Genomic DNA, 16961 nt, shown 5'->3' with positions numbered 1-16961 from the left:
GTACTACCCTAGATATAATTATAAAACGCTAATAAGAAGAAAAGGCTTTTATAATAATACCTGGTTCATATTATTAATAAGCTATAATGTACTGTAAATATACACTACATCTATAATATTCCATGTAAATAATTATTTTCTTTTCATTCTTATAGAAGAATATGGCACGATTGAACCGAATGACGGAACAAGAAATCCAGGAACTCATCAATCAGCGAGTGAACGACAGAATGTTATGGGTCGAGGCTGCAAGAGGTGCTGCAGTTAACCCAAATCCTCGTGTGGGGTGCACTTACAAGACTTTTCAAGCTTGCAAGCCCTCATCATTCAGTGGAACAGAAGGACCGATCGGTTTAACCCGATGGATAGAAAAGATGGAGACTGTGTTTAAAATCAGTGGTTGTGTTGAAAAGGACATGACCAAGTATGCATCGTGCACTTTACAAGATAGTGCACTTACGTGGTGGAAAAATTATGTGAAGGCTGTAGGAGGAGATGTAGCTTATGATACCCCATGGGAAGAATTCAAAATAATGTTAATCAACGAGTATTGTCTAAGGAACGAGGTTAGGAAGTTGGAAGATGAATTACGAAGCCTGAAGGTTGTTGGTACTGAAATCACCAACTACAATCAGCGATTCATGGAATTAGTTTTGCTATGTCCTGAATTGGTTCCAACCGAAGAACGGAAGATTGAAATGTACAAAGATGGTTTGCCCAAAAAGGTCAAGGCAAATGTTACAGCATCGAAACCTAAGACAATTCATGAAGCTATAACCATGGCAAACGAGCTAATGGATCAGGTCATCATGGATAAGAAAGTATCCAATACTGATGTGAAGGTATCAGGTAACAAAAGAAAGTGGAATGGAAATTATGATCGAGGTAACCAACAACAATCTTTTAAGAAACAAGAAATCACGCAAGGTGCGGGTAGTGGTTTAAGCTTTGGTTATAAAGGACAAAATCCTTTATGCAACCGATGCCACAAACATCACTCTGGTTACTGTAATGTGGTATGCAACAAATGTAATCGAAAGGGTCATCTTGCTGAAGATTGTAGGGCTCTAGTTACAAATACAAATGGTACCAAGACTCCTGCCACTAATGCAAATAGAACTGCTTTGGCTACTGTTACCTGTTATGGATGTGGGAAACAGGGTCATTATAAGAGCCAGTGCCTGAATCCAGAGAAGAATATCGGACCTGCACGAGGGAGAGCATTTGTTATTAATGCTAGAGAGGCGTGTGAAGACCCGGAGCTTGTTACGGGTACGTTTACCATTAATAACTTATCCGCATCTATTATATTTGATACTGGTGCCGATAGAAGTTACGTGAGTAGAGGCTTTTACGCTAAATTGAATTGTTCATCATTACCTCTAGATGCTAAGTACATGATTGAATTAGCTAATGGTAAACTAGTTAAAGCCGATAAAATTTGCCGTGATTGTAAAATAAATTTAGCCGGAGAAACATTTAAAATTGACTTAATACCCGTAGAATTAGGAAGTTTTGATGTAATAGTCGGCATGGACTGGATGTCCAAAGTAGGAGCTGAAGTTGTGTGTGCCAAGAAGGCAATTCGCATTCCTTGTAAGGATAAAATGCCGGTGATGATTTATGGAGAGAAGGGTAACTCAAAGCTAAAACTCATTAGTTATTTGAAAGCTCAAAAGTGCTTGAAGAAAGGGTGCTATGCTATCTTAGCACATGTTAATAAAGTCGAAACGAAGGAAAAAGTGAAGAGCATCAATGACGTGCCTGTGGCAAGAGATTTTCCTGAAGTTTTTCCGGAAGAGTTGCCGGGATTACCTCCATTTAGATCTGTAGAATTTCAAATAGATTTAGTACCAGGAGCTGCACCAGTTGCCCGTGCTCCATATAGACTTGCACCGTCCGAGTTAAAAGAACTTCAGAGTCAGTTAAAAGAATTACTGGATCGTGGATACATACGACCAAGTACTTCACCGTGGGGAGCTCCAATTTTGTTTGTTAAGAAGAAAGATGGATCTTTTAGGATGTGTATAGATTATCGTGAATTAAATAAGTTAACTATCAAGAATCGGTATCCACTACCGAGAATTGACGACTTATTTGATCAACTCCAAGGATCATGTGTGTACTCGAAAATTGACCTAAGATCGGGCTATCATCAATTACGTGTCAAAGAAGAAGATATACCGAAAACTGCTTTTCGGACACGTTACGGTCATTACGAATTTTTGGTCATGCCGTTTGGATTGACGAATGCGCCAGCTGTATTCATGGACCTCATGAATCGAGTTTGTAGTCCATATTTAGATAAGTTTGTTATTGTTTTCATTGATGACATTCTTATCTATTCCAAGAGTGAGCAAGAGCATGAGCAGCATTTAAGGTTGATATTAGAGTTGTTGAGAAAAGAACAGCTATATGCTAAATTTTCTAAGTGTGCTTTCTGGTTGAAAGAAGTGCAATTTCTTGGTCACGTTGTTAGTAGCAAAGGAATTCAGGTTGATCCAGCAAAAATTGAAGCCATTGAAAAATGGGAGACTCCTAAGACACCAACGCAGATACGCCAATTTTTGGGTTTAGCTGGTTATTATAGAAGGTTTATTCAAGATTTTTCCCGAATAGCTAAGCCATTGACAGCGTTAACGCAAAAAGGGAAGAAATATGAATGGACTTCTGAGCAGGAGAGTGCATTTCAATTACTGAAAAAGAAGTTGACTACGGCGCCTATTTTATCGTTACCAGAAGGAAACGATGATTTTGAAATATATTGTGACGCTTCGCGACAAGGTTTTGGTTGCGTTCTTATGCAACGGAAGAAAGTTATTGCATACGCATCCCGACAATTGAAGATTCATGAGCGGAATTATACGACGCATGATCTAGAATTGGGAGCAGTCGTGTTTGCATTGAAGATATGGAGACACTACTTGTATGGGGTTAAATGCACCGTGTTTACTGATCATAAAAGCCTTCAACATATTTTTGATCAGAAACAGCTGAACATGAGGCAACGTAGGTGGGTCGAGTTAATAAATGACTATGATTGTGAAATTCGTTATCATCCCGGGAAAGCGAATGTAGTGGCTGACGCACTAAGCAGAAAGGAACGAGAACCAATTCGAGTACGAGCGATGAACATAAAAATTCGCATGAATCTCAACTCACAAATCAAAGAAGTTCAACGAGAAGCACTTACTAAAGAAAATATAGGAAATGAAATAATGAAGAAGTATGAGAAGCAACTCGTTATGCGGGAAGATGGAATTCGATATTTTGCAAATCGTATTTGGGTACCGAAGTTGGGTGGATTAAGGAAGTTGATATTAAACGAGGCACATAAGACAAGATATGCGATACATCCTGGAGTTGGAAAGATGTACCAAAATCTTAAGACACATTATTGGTGGCCTAATTTAAAGACAGACGTTGCAACATATGTTGGGGAGTGTTTAACTTGTTCCAAAGTCAAAGCAGAACACCAAAAGCCGTCAGGGTTACTTCAACAACCAGAAATCCCAGAATGGAAATGGGATGGTATTACCATGGATTTCATCACGAAGTTACCAAAGACTGCCTGGAGATACGACACCATTTGGGTAATTGTTGATCGTCTTACCAAATCTGCACATTTCTTGCCTATAAAGGAAATAGATAGAATGGAGAAATTATTACGATTATATATAAAGGAAATAGTTTCAAGGCATGGAATACCTATTTCCATTATATCTGATCGTGATAGTAGATTTACCTCAAAGTTCTGGCAATCACTACAGGAGGCACTAGGAACTCGTTTGGATATGAGTACCGCATATCATCCGCAAACGGACGGGCAGAGTGAAAGAACAATTCAGACTCTTGAAGACATGCTCAGGGCATGTGTGATCGATTTTGGAAACGGATGGGATAAGTATCTACCATTAGCAGAATTCTCGTATAATAATAGTTATCATGCGAGCATTAAAGCTGCACCATTCGAAGCATTGTACAGAAGGAAGTGTAGATCTCCTATCTGTTGGAATGAAGTAGGAGATCGACAATTAACTGGTCCCGAGATCATACATGAAACTACTGAAAAGATAGTACAAATCAAGGAGAGATTGAAAACAGCCCGTAGTCGCCAAAAGAGCTACGCCGATGTCCGAAGGAAACCATTAGAGTTTCAGATTGGGGACATGGTTATGTTAAAAGTGTCACCATGGAAAGGTGTAATACGTTTCGGCAAAAGGGGTAAACTGAACCCAAGGTACGTAGGCCCGTTCAAGATCATCGAACGCATTGGACCGGTAGCTTATCGACTCGAGTTACCGCAACAACTCGCCGGAGTACATAATACCTTTCACGTCTCAAACCTTAAAAAGTGTCTTGCAAAGGAAGATCTCACCATTCCTCTTGAACAAATCCATGTCGACGAGAAACTACAATTCGTCGAAGAACCAATCGAAATCATGGACCGTGAAGTTAAACAGCTCAAGCAGAGCAACATACCGATCGTTAAGGTTCGTTGGAATGCTCGAAGAGGTCCTGAGTTTACTTGGGAACGAGAGGATCAGATGAAACAAAAGTATCCACACTTGTTTCTCGATGACGCAAAATAGGTACAATTTTAAAATTTCGGGACGAAATTTATTTAACGGGTAGGTACTGTAATGACCCGCACTTTTTTCGATCAATTTATACTTATAAGATTAATATTTACATAAATTAAACCTTACCAACATGATAAGCAATCCAAATTGTTGAGACTTATGTTTTCAAAGAGAGTTTTACACAACGATTGACCGTCTAGTTTGACCGATGATATCACGAACTATACAATATATGATAATTATACGTTTGTGTATATATATGTATATATACATATTTAACATGATCTAAGGATGTTTTAATACCTCATTTTGTATTAATAACAATAAGTTATAAGTATATTTTGAAACTACTAACTTAAGTTTTCAAAACAATAACCATACGTAACGTTATTTGATATAAATACTTATAACCTATAATGTTTATACATATATCGTATATATAATGTATTTAATCACTTTTTAAAGACTTAAATACATAAAACAATATAAGTATATTCACAAAAGATAGCTATATTTGAATTCTCATTCCATTTTTCACAAAATTTCTATACGTATATCTAGAGTACATGTACTCGTATCATACCTAGCTTCTATACGTATTTACTATTGGTATATACACATAAAATCACCACCAACCAGCCCTTGTTCATGCCTTATGTATAAGGTAACTCTCTTGTTCATGCCTTATGTATAAGGTAACTACTTTTGATGTTTAGTATGACTAATTACATAAAAATACAACATGAAATTTTGTCCATGTTTTTCCATTAATCATGTTTTTATGGCCTTAAATACATCTTCCATTTTCAAATTTTATTACCTCATTTCTTTAACCAAAAACACACTCTTAAGAAACTCCATAACCATTCAGCTAGTATCCATGAAGATCTAGCCATAAAAACATCACTTAAACACCATAAGAAAAACCTTACAAAAACACTTCAAGAATCCTTTCAAGAACACAAGTTTACTTCCAATCTTTCATCCAACTCCATCACTCTTTTGGTTCTAGATTTTTACTTCTCTTTTACAGCAATCTTGTCCAAGTAACTTGAGGTAGTAACTTTGTTCATAACCTTATTCGATTCATATATATATATAGCTATCTTATTTTGTGGTATAAAATTTTAACAACAAGAACATAGTTTGAATGTTTTCAAACTTGTTTGCAAACTAAATAGATCCTTCTAACTTAACTTTTAAAATACTTCAAGACCTGTAATATAACATAAATATATGCTAATTTAACAAGGTATAACTTGGTTTTTCAAAGAACACCTTAAAAACTGAATTTACGACGTCGGAGTGCAACCGGGGGCTGTTTTGGGTTGGATAATTAAAAACTATTTTGAACTTTGAATTGGAGGCTTATTTTCTGGAAAATTGATATTTACTATGAATATGTTAACACATAAAAATTTCATGATTTAACTCAAAGTATAAGTATTTTTAGAAAAATAATCATTTAAGGTTGTTTACATGATGGAAAATGATCAACTTCATAAGTTTCACCAAAGTTTGACCTTTGACCTGTGATTTCGAATACAAACTAAGGTATTTACAGTTCATATTCTTAAAGAGGGACTCGATCCAAGGAAGTGGCAAGTTGAACCAACGAAAACGGAGTTGTAACGAAGAAACTATGACCAAAACAAAATCGGATATCCAAGACTTGTTTAGTCACGAAAATAATTGGAGAAAAATTAAATAAATCACATCTTTTTAAAATAACATGATATTTTATATATATGTACTCATAATTTAATTTTATATGGTTCTGGATCACCCGTAAACGATACGAGAAGATTAATCATAAGATCCCATGATTGTACGCAACACGTCATTTGACAACACCGGTACTTTATGTACGCAACACGTCATTTGACAACACCGGTACCATGGGTCAAGATTAATCTCGACCAATACATATACGATGGGGGTTTTATTTATTTCATTGGGGGTTTATTAAACACCTAAAAATGAACCATTAAAATTGAATTACTAACATCGAGCTGCTAACTACGGACTAAGGAATTATTAAAAGTATAACAAGTATATATATGTGACGATTTTTTAAAAAGAAAAGGTATTGATATATTATATATGGATAGGTTCGTGATATCAATCGGAGACCAAGTCAAAATTACATATCTTCAAGACGAAAGTGAGTATATAGTCCCACTTTTAAACTCTAAATATTTTGGGATGAGAATACATGTATTTTATGTTTTACGATATGGACACAAGTAACTGAAAAATATATTCTACGTTGAGTTGTACCACTGGCATACTTCCCTGTAGCTTGGTAACTACTATTTACAGCGGTATTGTAAACGCGAATCCTGTTGATAGATCTATCGGGCCTGACAACCCCAACCGGACTGGACGACCAGTATTCAACGGTTGCACAGTACTTCGTTTTGTGACTACACTTGGTACGGTGTAGTAAGATTTCATAATAAAGGGAATATGCGACGTGATTAAATGTTAAGTATGGTTACCAAGTGCTCAACCACTTAGAATATTTTTATTAAAATGTTTACATATGAAATCTTGTGGTCTATATTTATACCGCTGCCGGCATTAAACCTATATCTCACCAACTTTATGTTGACGTTTTAAACATGTCTATTCTCAGGTGATAACTAAAAGCTTCCGCTGCAACATGTTGAATTTAAGCAAGATCTTGAGTATGCATATTTGTGTCAAAAATAAAACTGCATATCCGAGGAATTGTAATGTAAAATATGCTAGAAATCGTATTGTTATCATCACATGTTAAGTTTGTAAGTCTAAGATTATCGCTAAACGATAATCATCTTTATATTGTCTAAAGCTTGTATTAATATAAGAGTTATGGTTTGTAATGTAAAATAAATGCAGTTGTTCTTTTAAAAATGTCGCATATAGAGGTCAATACCTCGCAATGAAATCATACGTTATCTAACTCGTTCTTATGGTTAAGGACGGGTTATGACATGTGGTATCAGAGCGGTGGTCTTAGCGAACCAGGTTTGCATTAGTGTGTCTAACTGATAAGTCGTTAGGATACATTAGTAAGTCTGGACTTTGACCGGGTCTGATTTAAAAACCATTGCTTATCATTGTTGGTTAAAATTTATATGTAAATATTATGTAGTACTAATGGGTTAGTTGTTGTGTGATAGATGTCGGGTTCAAAACTTATTATCACATTCAGCGACTCCGAACCAGAATCTTCAGATGGTGTTCCAGTCATTAACCTATCCGATGACGAAAATAATATCTTTGGGGAAGACTCACAAATTCCGGATGAACCGACTATAGAGAACCCGGAAAGTGAACCCGAGGAGGAAAGTGAACCCGAGGAGGAAAGTGAACCCGAGGAAGAAATACAGGAAATTACAAAAGACAAGTTCGAACTAGGAAAGAAACGAAAGGCTAATGAATTAGAAAATTCAAATCCCGAGTTTAGTAAGGATGATGTGGCACCAACTCCACTAGACACTACCACCCCTATTCCCGCTATTCCTATTCGTTCTATCCCGGCATCCAGTTCTTCAGTCCCACAGCCAAAATATAGGCAGACAGCCAGGATAAGCGTTAAGCGATTCTTTGAACCTAAACGTCCTAGAAAATAGACCAAACGATGCGCTGCCGTATTAAACCATGGGATCATATAATGTTTTGTATAATATTATTAGTGTGGTTTGCTTAATGTTCGATGTAAGATAAGCATATGTAAAATAGTGAAGTGTGAAATGCAATAATTTTCCATGGTTAAGTATTATTTAGATGGTAGTAATTGATTCTGTACTAAGCTATTAAGTATGGACATTAACGGGTAGGTACTACCCTAGATATAATTATAAAACGCTAATAAGAAGAAAAGGCTTTTATAATAATACCTGGTTCATATTATTAATAAGCTATAATGTACTGTAAATATACACTACATCTATAATATTCCATGTAAATAATTATTTTCTTTTCATTCTTATAGAAGAATATGGCACGATTGAACCGAATGACGGAACAAGAAATCCAGGAACTCATCAATCAGCGAGTGAACGACAGAATGTTATGGGTCGAGGCTGCAAGAGGTGCTGCAGTTAACCCAAATCCTCGTGTGGGGTGCACTTACAAGACTTTTCAAGCTTGCAAGCCCTCATCATTCAGTGGAACAGAAGGACCGATCGGTTTAACCCGATGGATAGAAAAGATGGAGACTGTGTTTAAAATCAGTGGTTGTGTTGAAAAGGACATGACCAAGTATGCATCGTGCACTTTACAAGATAGTGCACTTACGTGGTGGAAAAATTATGTGAAGGCTGTAGGAGGAGATGTAGCTTATGATACCCCATGGGAAGAATTCAAAATAATGTTAATCAACGAGTATTGTCTAAGGAACGAGGTTAGGAAGTTGGAAGATGAATTACGAAGCCTGAAGGTTGTTGGTACTGAAATCACCAACTACAATCAGCGATTCATGGAATTAGTTTTGCTATGTCCTGAATTGGTTCCAACCGAAGAACGGAAGATTGAAATGTACAAAGATGGTTTGCCCAAAAAGGTCAAGGCAAATGTTACAGCATCGAAACCTAAGACAATTCATGAAGCTATAACCATGGCAAACGAGCTAATGGATCAGGTCATCATGGATAAGAAAGTATCCAATACTGATGTGAAGGTATCAGGTAACAAAAGAAAGTGGAATGGAAATTATGATCGAGGTAACCAACAACAATCTTTTAAGAAACAAGAAATCACGCAAGGTGCGGGTAGTGGTTTAAGCTTTGGTTATAAAGGACAAAATCCTTTATGCAACCGATGCCACAAACATCACTCTGGTTACTGTAATGTGGTATGCAACAAATGTAATCGAAAGGGTCATCTTGCTGAAGATTGTAGGGCTCTAGTTACAAATACAAATGGTACCAAGACTCCTGCCACTAATGCAAATAGAACTGCTTTGGCTACTGTTACCTGTTATGGATGTGGGAAACAGGGTCATTATAAGAGCCAGTGCCTGAATCCAGAGAAGAATATCGGACCTGCACGAGGGAGAGCATTTGTTATTAATGCTAGAGAGGCGTGTGAAGACCCGGAGCTTGTTACGGGTACGTTTACCATTAATAACTTATCCGCATCTATTATATTTGATACTGGTGCCGATAGAAGTTACGTGAGTAGAGGCTTTTACGCTAAATTGAATTGTTCATCATTACCTCTAGATGCTAAGTACATGATTGAATTAGCTAATGGTAAACTAGTTAAAGCCGATAAAATTTGCCGTGATTGTAAAATAAATTTAGCCGGAGAAACATTTAAAATTGACTTAATACCCGTAGAATTAGGAAGTTTTGATGTAAAAGTCGGCATGGACTGGATGTCCAAAGTAGGAGCTGAAGTTGTGTGTGCCAAGAAGGCAATTCGCATTCCTTGTAAGGATAAAATGCCGGTGATGATTTATGGAGAGAAGGGTAACTCAAAGCTAAAACTCATTAGTTATTTGAAAGCTCAAAAGTGCTTGAAGAAAGGGTGCTATGCTATCTTAGCACATGTTAATAAAGTCGAAACGAAGGAAAAAGTGAAGAGCATCAATGACGTGCCTGTGGCAAGAGATTTTCCTGAAGTTTTTCCGGAAGAGTTGCCGGGATTACCTCCATTTAGATCTGTAGAATTTCAAATAGATTTAGTACCAGGAGCTGCACCAGTTGCCCGTGCTCCATATAAACTTGCACCGTCCGAGTTAAAAGAACTTCAGAGTCAGTTAAAAGAATTACTGGATCGTGGATACATACGACCAAGTACTTCACCGTGGGGAGCTCCAATTTTGTTTGTTAAGAAGAAAGATGGATCTTTTAGGATGTGTATAGATTATCGTGAATTAAATAAGTTAACTATCAAGAATCGGTATCCACTACCGAGAATTGACGACTTATTTGATCAACTCCAAGGATCATGTGTGTACTCGAAAATTGACCTAAGATCGGGCTATCATCAATTACGTGTCAAAGAAGAAGATATACCGAAAACTGCTTTTCGGACACGTTACGGTCATTACGAATTTTTGGTCATGCCGTTTGGATTGACGAATGCGCCAGCTGTATTCATGGACCTCATGAATCGAGTTTGTAGTCCATATTTAGATAAGTTTGTTATTGTTTTCATTGATGACATTCTTATCTATTCCAAGAGTGAGCAAGAGCATGAGCAGCATTTAAGGTTGATATTAGAGTTGTTGAGAAAAGAACAGCTATATACTAAATTTTCTAAGTGTGCTTTCTGGTTGAAAGAAGTGCAATTTCTTGGTCACGTTGTTAGTAGCAAAGGAATTCAGGTTAATCCAGCAAAAATTGAAGCCATTGAAAAATGGGAGACTCCTAAGACACCAACGCAGATACGCCAATTTTTGGGTTTAGCTGGTTATTATAGAAGGTTTATTCAAGATTTTTCCCGAATAGCTAAGCCATTGACAGCGTTAACGCAAAAAGGGAAGAAATATGAATGGACTTCTGAGCAGGAGAGTGCATTTCAATTACTGAAAAAGAAGTTGACTACGGCGCCTATTTTATCGTTACCAGAAGGAAACGATGATTTTGAAATATATTGTGACGCTTCGCGACAAGGTTTTGGTTGCGTTCTTATGCAACGGAAGAAAGTTATTGCATACGCATCCCGACAATTGAAGATTCATGAGCGGAATTATACGACGCATGATCTAGAATTGGGAGCAGTCGTGTTTGCATTGAAGATATGGAGACACTACTTGTATGGGGTTAAATGCACCGTGTTTACTGATCATAAAAGCCTTCAACATATTTTTGATCAGAAACAGCTGAACATGAGGCAACGTAGGTGGGTCGAGTTAATAAATGACTATGATTGTGAAATTCGTTATCATCCCGGGAAAGCGAATGTAGTGGCTGACGCACTAAGCAGAAAGGAACGAGAACCAATTCGAGTACGAGCGATGAACATAAAAATTCGCATGAATCTCAACTCACAAATCAAAGAAGTTCAACGAGAAGCACTTACTAAAGAAAATATAGGAAATGAAATAATGAAGAAGTATGAGAAGCAACTCGTTATGCGGGAAGATGGAATTCGATATTTTGCAAATCGTATTTGGGTACCGAAGTTGGGTGGATTAAGGAAGTTGATATTAAACGAGGCACATAAGACAAGATATGCGATACATCCTGGAGTTGGAAAGATGTACCAAAATCTTAAGACACATTATTGGTGGCCTAATTTAAAGACAGACGTTGCAACATATGTTGGGGAGTGTTTAACTTGTTCCAAAGTCAAAGCAGAACACCAAAAGCCGTCAGGGTTACTTCAACAACCAGAAATCCCAGAATGGAAATGGGATGGTATTACCATGGATTTCATCACGAAGTTACCAAAGACTGCCTGGAGATACGACACCATTTGGGTAATTGTTGATCGTCTTACCAAATCTGCACATTTCTTGCCTATAAAGGAAATAGATAGAATGGAGAAATTATTACGATTATATATAAAGGAAATAGTTTCAAGGCATGGAATACCTATTTCCATTATATCTGATCGTGATAGTAGATTTACCTCAAAGTTCTGGCAATCACTACAGGAGGCACTAGGAACTCGTTTGGATATGAGTACCGCATATCATCCGCAAACGGACGGGCAGAGTGAAAGAACAATTCAGACTCTTGAAGACATGCTCAGGGCATGTGTGATCGATTTTGGAAACGGATGGGATAAGTATCTACCATTAGCAGAATTCTCGTATAATAATAGTTATCATGCGAGCATTAAAGCTGCACCATTCGAAGCATTGTACAGAAGGAAGTGTAGATCTCCTATCTGTTGGAATGAAGTAGGAGATCGACAATTAACTGGTCCCGAGATCATACATGAAACTACTGAAAAGATAGTACAAATCAAGGAGAGATTGAAAACAGCCCGTAGTCGCCAAAAGAGCTACGCCGATGTCCGAAGGAAACCATTAGAGTTTCAGATTGGGGACATGGTTATGTTAAAAGTGTCACCATGGAAAGGTGTAATACGTTTCGGCAAAAGGGGTAAACTGAACCCAAGGTACGTAGGCCCGTTCAAGATCATCGAACGCATTGGACCGGTAGCTTATCGACTCGAGTTACCGCAACAACTCGCCGGAGTACATAATACCTTTCACGTCTCAAACCTTAAAAAGTGTCTTGCAAAGGAAGATCTCACCATTCCTCTTGAACAAATCCATGTCGACGAGAAACTACAATTCGTCGAAGAACCAATCGAAATCATGGACCGTGAAGTTAAACAGCTCAAGCAGAGCAACATACCGATCGTTAAGGTTCGTTGGAATGCTCGAAGAGGTCCTGAGTTTACTTGGGAACGAGAGGATCAGATGAAACAAAAGTATCCACACTTGTTTCTCGATGACGCAAAATAGGTACAATTTTAAAATTTCGGGACGAAATTTATTTAACGGGTAGGTACTGTAATGACCCGCACTTTTTTCGATCAATTTATACTTATAAGATTAATATTTACATAAATTAAACCTTACCAACATGATAAGCAATCCAAATTGTTGAGACTTATGTTTTCAAAGAGAGTTTTACACAACGATTGACCGTCTAGTTTGACCGATGATATCACGAACTATACAATATATGATAATTATACGTTTGTGTATATATATGTATATATACATATTTAACATGATCTAAGGATGTTTTAATACCTCATTTTGTATTAATAACAATAAGTTATAAGTATATTTTGAAACTACTAACTTAAGTTTTCAAAACAATAACCATACGTAACGTTATTTGATATAAATACTTATAACCTATAATGTTTATACATATATCGTATATATAATGTATTTAATCACTTTTTAAAGACTTAAATACATAAAACAATATAAGTATATTCACAAAAGATAGCTATATTTGAATTCTCATTCCATTTTTCACAAAATTTCTATACGTATATCTAGAGTACATGTACTCGTATCATACCTAGCTTCTATACGTATTTACTATTGGTATATACACATAAAATCACCACCAACCAGCCCTTGTTCATGCCTTATGTATAAGGTAACTCTCTTGTTCATGCCTTATGTATAAGGTAACTACTTTTGATGTTTAGTATGACTAATTACATAAAAATACAACATGAAATTTTGTCCATGTTTTTCCATTAATCATGTTTTTATGGCCTTAAATACATCTTCCATTTTCAAATTTTATTACCTCATTTCTTTAACCAAAAACACACTCTTAAGAAACTCCATAACCATTCAGCTAGTATCCATGAAGATCTAGCCATAAAAACATCACTTAAACACCATAAGAAAAACCTTACAAAAACACTTCAAGAATCCTTTCAAGAACACAAGTTTACTTCCAATCTTTCATCCAACTCCATCACTCTTTTGGTTCTAGATTTTTACTTCTCTTTTACAGCAATCTTGTCCAAGTAACTTGAGGTAGTAACTTTGTTCATAACCTTATTCGATTCATATATATATATAGCTATCTTATTTTGTGGTATAAAATTTTAACAACAAGAACATAGTTTGAATGTTTTCAAACTTGTTTGCAAACTAAATAGATCCTTCTAACTTAACTTTTAAAATACTTCAAGACCTGTAATATAACATAAATATATGCTAATTTAACAAGGTATAACTTGGTTTTTCAAAGAACACCTTAAAAACTGAATTTACGACGTCGGAGTGCAACCGGGGGCTGTTTTGGGTTGGATAATTAAAAACTATTTTGAACTTTGAATTGGAGGCTTATTTTCTGGAAAATTGATATTTACTATGAATATGTTAACACATAAAAATTTCATGATTTAACTCAAAGTATAAGTATTTTTAGAAAAATAATCATTTAAGGTTGTTTACATGATGGAAAATGATCAACTTCATAAGTTTCACCAAAGTTTGACCTTTGACCTGTGATTTCGAATACAAACTAAGGTATTTACAGTTCATATTCTTAAAGAGGGACTCGATCCAAGGAAGTGGCAAGTTGAACCAACGAAAACGGAGTTGTAACGAAGAAACTATGACCAAAACAAAATCGGATATCCAAGACTTGTTTAGTCACGAAAATAATTGGAGAAAAATTAAATAAATCACATCTTTTTAAAATAACATGATATTTTATATATATGTACTCATAATTTAATTTTATATGGTTCTGGATCACCCGTAAACGATACGAGAAGATTAATCATAAGATCCCATGATTGTACGCAACACGTCATTTGACAACACCGGTACTTTATGTACGCAACACGTCATTTGACAACACCGGTACCATGGGTCAAGATTAATCTCGACCAATACATATACGATGGGGGTTTTATTTATTTCATTGGGGGTTTATTAAACACCTAAAAATGAACCATTAAAATTGAATTACTAACATCGAGCTGCTAACTACGGACTAAGGAATTATTAAAAGTATAACAAGTATATATATGTGACGATTTTTTAAAAAGAAAAGGTATTGATATATTATATATGGATAGGTTCGTGATATCAATCGGAGACCAAGTCAAAATTACATATCTTCAAGACGAAAGTGAGTATATAGTCCCACTTTTAAACTCTAAATATTTCGGGATGAGAATACATGTATTTTATGTTTTACGATATGGACACAAGTAACTGAAAAATATATTCTACGTTGAGTTGTACCACTGGCATACTTCCCTGTAGCTTGGTAACTACTATTTACAGCGGTATTGTAAACGCGAATCCTGTTGATAGATCTATCGGGCCTGACAACCCCAACCGGACTGGACGACCAGTATTCAACGGTTGCACAGTACTTCGTTTTGTGACTACACTTGGTACGGTGTAGTAAGATTTCATAATAAAGGGAATATGCGACGTGATTAAATGTTAAGTATGGTTACCAAGTGCTCAACCACTTAGAATATTTTTATTAAAATGTTTACATATGAAATCTTGTGGTCTATATTTATACCGCTGCCGGCATTAAACCTATATCTCACCAACTTTATGTTGACGTTTTAAACATGTCTATTCTCAGGTGATAACTAAAAGCTTCCGCTGCAACATGTTGAATTTAAGCAAGATCTTGAGTATGCATATTTGTGTCAAAAATAAAACTGCATATCCGAGGAATTGTAATGTAAAATATGCTAGAAATCGTATTGTTATCATCACATGTAAAGTTTGTAAGTCTAAGATTATCGCTAAACGATAATCATCTTTATATTATCTAAAGCTTGTATTAATATAAGAGTTATGGTTTGTAATGTAAAATAAATGCAGTTGTTCTTTTAAAAATGTCGCATATAGAGGTCAATACCTCGCAATGAAATCATACGTTATCTAACTCGTTCTTATGGTTAAGGACGGGTTATGACAAAATCCTTCGTTATGTGATCCCATTTCCACTGAGGAATTTCTAACTGTCTTAGAGATCCATACGGTTTCTGATGTTCTGCCTTAACTTGCGCACAAATATGATATTTTTCGACAAAATTTGCAACATCTGTCTTCATTGTCGGCCACCAATACAATGTTTTCAAGTCTCGGTACATCTTAGTACTACCTGGATGCACTGTCAATCTCGATTTATGCGCTTCAGTAAGGATTAAATCCCTCAAATCTCCAAGCATAGGCACCCAAATTCGATCTTTATAGGTCTTTAATCCTCTAGAATCATTGCATAGGTCAAATTCTCTTTTAGTCATTTGTTCAGTTTTTAGGTTTTCGTCATTCAAAGCTACTAACTGAACGGTTTTCAATCGATCAATCAAGTCTGAAACTATTTCAATTCTCATAAATCTAACATTTTCGATGGTTTTCTTGCGACTCAGAGCATCTGCTACCACATTTGCTTTACCCGGATGGTACTTAATCTCGCAATCGTAGTCTTTAATCAATTCTAAACATCGACTTTGACGCATATTTAATTCTTTCTGCGAAAAGATATATTGAAGACTCTTATGATCTGTATAGATTTCACAATGTATACCATACAAATAGTGTCTCCAAAGCTTCAAGGCAAACACAACTGCAGTTAACTCTAAATCATGAGTAGGGTAATTTCGTTCATGATTCTTCAACTATCGTGAAGCATACGATATAACTTTATTTCTCTGCATCAAAACAAAAACCCAAACCTGCACATGACGCATCGTAGTAGACCACAAAATCTTCTGTTCCCTCTGGTAAAGCTAAAACCGGCGCTTGACATAACAACTGTTTGAGAGTCTGAAAAGCCTTTTCTTGTTCATCAGTCCATCGAAAGGCTACATCTTTTCTAGTTAACTTATTCAACGGACCTGCTATTTTAGAAAAATCTTTAATAAATCTGCGGTAATTACCTGCTAAACCCAGAAAACTCTTAA

The sequence above is a fragment of the Rutidosis leptorrhynchoides genome, chromosome 9 (genome assembly GCF_046630445.1).
Source record: "Rutidosis leptorrhynchoides isolate AG116_Rl617_1_P2 chromosome 9, CSIRO_AGI_Rlap_v1, whole genome shotgun sequence".
Classification (NCBI taxonomy): domain Eukaryota; kingdom Viridiplantae; phylum Streptophyta; class Magnoliopsida; order Asterales; family Asteraceae; genus Rutidosis; species Rutidosis leptorrhynchoides.
Note: the sequence above shows the minus strand (reverse complement) of the source record.